Genomic DNA, 7,043 nt, shown 5'->3' on the forward strand with positions numbered 1-7,043 from the left:
TATTTCATTCGGGCCTATAAGATATATTTTATCCGGGCCTATAAGATATATCTTATTCGGGCCTATAAGATATATTTTATTCGGGCCTATAAGATATATTTTATTCGGGCCTATAAGATATATTTTATTCGGGCCTATAAGATATATTTTATTCGGGCCTATAAGATATATTTCATTCGGGCCTATAAGATATATTTTATTCGGGCCTATAAGATATATTTCATTCGGGCCTATAAGATATATTTTATTCGGGCCTATAAGATATATCTTATTCGGGCCTATAAGATATATCTTATTCGGGCCTATAAGACATATTTTATTCGGGCCTATAAGATATATTTTATTCGGGCCTATAAGATATATTTCATTCGGGCCTATAAGATATATCTTATTCGGGCCTATAAGATATATTTTATTCGGGCCTATAAGATATATTTTATTCGGGCCTATAAGATATATCTTATTCGGGCCTATAAGATATATTTTATTCGGGCCTATAAGATATATTTTATTCGGGCCTATAAGATATATTTTATTCGGGCCTATAAGATATATTTTATTCGGGCCTATAAGATATATCTTATTCGGGCCTATAAGATATATCTTATTCGGGCCTATAAGATATATCTTATTCGGGCCTATAAGATATATTTTATTCGGGCCTATAAGATATATTTTATTCGGGCCTATAAGATATATCTTATTCGGGCCTATAAGATATATCTTATTCGGGCCTATAAGATATATTTTATTCGGGCCTATAAGATATATTTTATCCGGGCCTATAAGATATATCTTATTCGGGCCTATAAGATATATTTTATTCGGGCCTATAAGATATATTTTATTCGGGCCTATAAGATATATCTTATTCGGGCCTATAAGATATATTTTATTCGGGCCTATAAGATATATTTTATTCGGGCCTATAAGATATATCTTATTCGGGCCAATAAGACATATTTTATTCGGGCCTATAAGATATATTTTATTCGGGCCTATAAGATATATTTCATTCGGGCCTATAAGATATATCTTATTCGGGCCTATAAGATATATTTTATTCGGGCCTATAAGATATATTTTATTCGGGCCTATAAGATATATCTTATTCGGGCCTATAAGATATATTTTATTCGGGCCTATAAGATATATCTTATTCGGGCCTATAAGACATATTTTATTCGGGCCTATAAGATATATCTTATTCGGGCCTATAAGACATATTTTATTCGGGCCTATAAGATATATCTTATTCGGGCCTATAAGATATATTTTATTCAGGCCTATAAGATATATTTCATTCGGGCCTATAAGATATATCTTATTCGGGCCTATAAGATATATTTCATTCGGGCCTATAAGATATATTTCATTCGGGCCTATAAGATATATCTTATTCGGGCCTATAAGATATATTTTATTCGGGCCTATAAGATATATTTTATCCGGGCCTATAAGATATATTTTATTCGGGCCTATAAGATATATCTTATTCGGGCCTATAAGATATATTTTATTCGGGCCTATAAGATATATTTTATTCGGGCCTATAAGATATATTTTATCCGGGCCTATAAGATATATTTCATTCGGGCCTATAAGATATATTTTATTCGGGCCTATAAGATATATCTTATTCGGGCCTATAAGATATATCTTATTCGGGCCTATAAGATATATTTCATTCGGGGCTATAAGATATATTTTATTCGGGCCTATAAGATATATTTTATTCGGGCCTATAAGATATATCTTATTCGGGCCTATAAGATATATTTCATTCGGGCCTATAAGATATATTTCATTCGGGCCTATAAGATATATTTTATCCGGGCCTATAAGATATATCTTATTCGGGCCTAAAAGATATATTTTATTCGGGCCTATAAGATATATTTAATTCGGGCCTATAAGATATATTTTATTCGTGCCTATAAGATATATTTTATTCGGGCCTATAAGATATATTTTATTCGGGCCTATAAGATATATTTTATTCGGGCCTATAAGATATATTTTATTCGGGCCTATAAGATATATTTTATTCGGGCCTATAAGATATATTTTTTTCGGGGCTATAAGATATATTTTATTCGGGCCTATAAGATATATTTTATTCGGGCCTATAAGATATATCTTATTCGGGCCTGTAAGATATATTTTTTTCGGGGCTATAAGATATATTTTATTCGGGCCTATAAGATATATTTTATTCGGGCCTATAAGATATATTTTATTCGGGCCTATAAGATATATTTTATCCGGGCCTATAAGATATATTTTATTCGGGCCTATAAGATATATTTTATTCGGGCCTATAAGATATATTTTATTCGGGCCTATAAGATATATTTCATTCGGGCCTATAAGATATATTTTATTCGGGCCAATAAGATATATTTTATTCGGGCCTATAAGATATATTTTATTCGGGCCTATAAGATATATTTTATTCGGGCCTATAAGATATATTTTATCCGGGCCTATAAGATATATTTTATTCGGGCCTATAAGATATATTTTATTCGTGCCTATAAGATATATTTTATTCGGGCCTATAAGATATATTTTATTCGGGCCTATAAGATATATTTTATTCGGGCCTATAAGATATATCTTATTCGGGCCTGTAAGATATATTTTTTTCGGGGCTATAAGATATATTTTATTCGGGCCTATAAGATATATCTTATTCGGGCCTATAAGATATATTTTATTCGGGCCTATAAGATATATCTTATTCGGGCCTATAAGATATATTTTATTCGGGCCTATAAGATATATTTTATTCGGGCCTATAAGATATATTTCATTTGGGCCTATAAGATATATTTTATTCGGGCCTATAAGATATATTTTATTCGGGCCTATAAGATATATTTTATTCGGGCCTATAAGATATATTTTATTCGGGCCAATAAGATATATTTTATTCGGGCCTATAAGATATATCTTATTCGGGCCTATAAGATATATTTCATTCGGGCCTATAAGATATATTTCATTCGGGCCTATAAGACATATTTTATTCGGGCCTATAAGATATATCTTATTCGGGCCTATAAGATATATTTTATTCGGGCCTATAAGATATATTTTATTCGGGCCTATAAGATATATTTTATTCGGGCCTATAAGATATATTTTATTCGGGCCTATAAGATATATTTTATTCGGGCCTATAAGATATATTTTATCCGGGCCTATAAGATATATTTTATTCGGGCCTATAAGATATATTTTATTCGGGCCTATAAGATATATTTTATTCGGGCCTATAAGATATATTTTATTCGGGCCTATAAGATATATTTTATTCGGGCCTATAAGATATATTTTATCCGGGCCTATAAGATATATTTTATTCGGGCCTATAAGATATATTTTATTCGGGCCTATAAGATATATTTTATTCGGGCCCATAAAATATATTTTATTCGGGCCCATAAGATATATTTTATTCGGGCCTATAAGATATATTTTATCCGGGCCTATAAGATATATTTTATCCGGGCCTATAAGATATATTTTATCCGGGCCTATAAGATATATTTTATTCGGGCCTATAAGATATATCTTATTCGGGCCTATAAGATATATTTCATTCGGGCCTATAAGATATATTTCATTCGGGCCTATAAGATATATTTCATTCGGGCCTATAAGATATGTTTTATTCGGGCCTATAAGATATATCTTATTCGGGCCTATAAGATATATTTCATTCGGGCCTATAAGATATGTTTTATTCGGGCCTATAAGATATATCTTATTCGGGCCTATAAGATATATCTTATTCGGGCCTATAAGATATATCTTATTCGGGCCTATAAGATATATCTTATTCGGGCCTATAAGATATATTTTATTCGGGCCTATAAGATATATTTCATTCGGGCCTATAAGATATATCCTATTCGGGCCTATAAGATATATTTTATTCGGGCCTATAAGATATATCTTATTCGGGCCTATAAGATATATTTCATTCGGGCCTATAAGATATATTTCATTCGGGCCTATAAGATATATTTTATTCGGGCCCATAAGATATATCTTATTCGGGCCTATAAGATATATTTTATTCGGGCCTATAAGATATATTTTATTCGGGCCTATAAGATATATTTTATTCGGGCCTATAAGATATATTTTATTCGGGCCTATAAGATATATCTTATTCGGGCCTATAAGATATATCTTATTCGGGCCTATAAGATATATTTTATTCGGGCCTATAAGATATATTTTATCCGGGCCTATAAGATATATTTCATTCGGGCCTATAAGATATATTTTATTCGGGCCTATAAGATATATTTTATCCGGGCCTATAAGATATGTTTTATTCAGGCCTATAAGATATATTTTATTCGGGCCTATAAGATATATCTTATTCGGGCCTATAAGATATATTTTATTCGGGCCTATAAGATATATTTTATTCGGGCCTATAAGATATATCTTATTCGGGCCTATAAGATATATTTTATTCGGGCCAATAAGATATATTTTATTCGGGCCTATAAGATATATCTTATTCGGGCCTATAAGATATATCTTATTCGGGCCTATAAGATATATCTTATTCGGGCCTATAAGATATATTTTATTCGGGCCTATAAGATATATTTTATTCGGGCCTATAAGATATATTTCATTCGGGCCTATAAGATATATTTTATTCGGGCCTATAAGATATATTTTATTCGGGCCTATAAGATATATTTCATTCGGGCCTATAAGATACATTTCATTCGGGCCTATAAGATATATCTTATTCGGGCCTATAAGATATATTTTATTCGGGCCTATAAGATATATTTTATTCGGGCCTATAAGATATATTTCATTCGGGCCTATAAGATATATCTTATTCGGGCCTATAAGATATATTTTATTCGGGCCTATAAGATATATTTCATTCGGGCCTATAAGATATATTTCATTCGGGCCTATAAGATATATTTTATCCGGGCCTATAAGATATATTTTATTCGGGCCTATAAGATATATTTCATTCGGGCCTATAAGATATATTTTATTCGGGCCTATAAGATATATTTTATTCGGGCCTATAAGATATATTTTATTCGGGCCTATAAGATATATTTCATTCGGGCCTATAAGATATATTTCATTCGGGCCTATAAGATATATCTTATCCGGGCCTATAAGATATATTTTATTCGGGCCTATAAGATATATTTCATTCGGGCCTATAAGATATATCTTATCCGGGCCTATAAGATATATTTTATTCGGGCCTATAAGATATATTTCATTCGGGCCTATAAGATATATTTTATTCGGGCCTATAAGATATATTTTATTCGGGCCTATAAGATATATTTTATTCGGGCCTATAAGATATATTTCATTCGGGCCTATAAGATATATTTCATTCGGGCCTATAAGATATATTTTATCCGGGCCTATAAGATATATTTTATTCGGGCCTATAAGATATATTTCATTCGGGCCTATAAGATATATCTTATTCGGGCCTATAAGATATATTTTATTCGGGCCTATAAGATATATCTTATCCGGGCCTATAAGATATATTTTATTCGGGCCTATAAGATATATTTCATTCGGGCCTATAAGATATATTTTATTCGGGCCTATAAGATATATTTCATTCGGGCCTATAAGATATATTTCATTCGGGCCTATAAGATATATTTTATCCGGGCCTATAAGATATATTTTATTCGGGCCTATAAGATATATTTCATTCGGGCCTATAAGATATATCTTATCCGGGCCTATAAGATATATTTTATCCGGGCCTATAAGATATATCTTATTCGGGCCTATAAGATATATCTTATTCGGGCCTATAAGATATATTTCATTCGGGCCTATAAGATATATCTTATTCGGGCCTATAAGATATATTTTATCCGGGCCTATAAGATATATTTTATCCGGGCCTATAAGATATATTTTATTCGGGCCTATAAGATATATTTTATCCGGGCCTATAAGATATATCTTATTCGGGCCTATAAGATATATTTTATTCGGGCCTATAAGATATATTTTATTCGGGCCTATAAGATATATTTTATTCGGGCCTATAAGATATATCTTATTCGGGCCTATAAGATATATTTTATTCGGGCCTATAAGATATATTTTATTCGGGCCTATAAGATATATCTTATTCGGGCCTATAAGATATATCTTATTCGGGCCTATAAGATATATTTCATTCGGGCCTATAAGATATATTTTATTCAGTCCTATAAGATATATTTTATTCGGGCCTATAAGATATATTTCATTCGGGCCTATAAGATATATTTCATTCGGGATTATAAGATATATCTTATTCGGGCCCATAAGATATATTTTATTCGGGCCTTTAAGATATATTTTATTCGGGCCTTTAAGATATATTTTATTCGGGCCTATAAGATATGTTTTATTCGGGCCTATAAGATATATTTAATTCGGGCCTATAAGATATATCTTATTCGGGCCTATAAGATATATTTCATTCGGGCCTATAAGATATATCTTATTCGGGCCTATAAGATATATTTCATTCGGGCCTATAAGATATATTTCATTCGGGATTATAAGATATATCTTATTCGGGCCTATAAGATATATCTTATTCGGGCCCATAAGATATATTTTATTCGGGCCTATAAGATATATTTCATTCGGGCCTATAAGATATATTTTATTCAGTCCTATAAGATATATTTTATTCGGGCCTATAAGATATATTTCATTCGGGCCTATAAGATATATTTCATTCGGGATTATAAGATATATCTTATTCGGGCCCATAAGATATATTTTATTCGGGCCTTTAAGATATATTTTATTCGGGCCTTTAAGATATATTTTATTCGGGCCTATAAGATATGTTTTATTCGGGCCTATAAGATATATTTAATTCGGGCCTATAAGATATATCTTATTCGGGCCTATAAGATATATTTCATTCGGGCCTATAAGATATATCTTATTCGGGCCTATAAGATATATTTCATTCGGGCCTATAAGATATATTTCATTCG

Source organism: Penaeus vannamei, chromosome 11, assembly GCF_042767895.1.
Source record: "Penaeus vannamei isolate JL-2024 chromosome 11, ASM4276789v1, whole genome shotgun sequence".
NCBI lineage: Eukaryota > Metazoa > Arthropoda > Malacostraca > Decapoda > Penaeidae > Penaeus > Penaeus vannamei.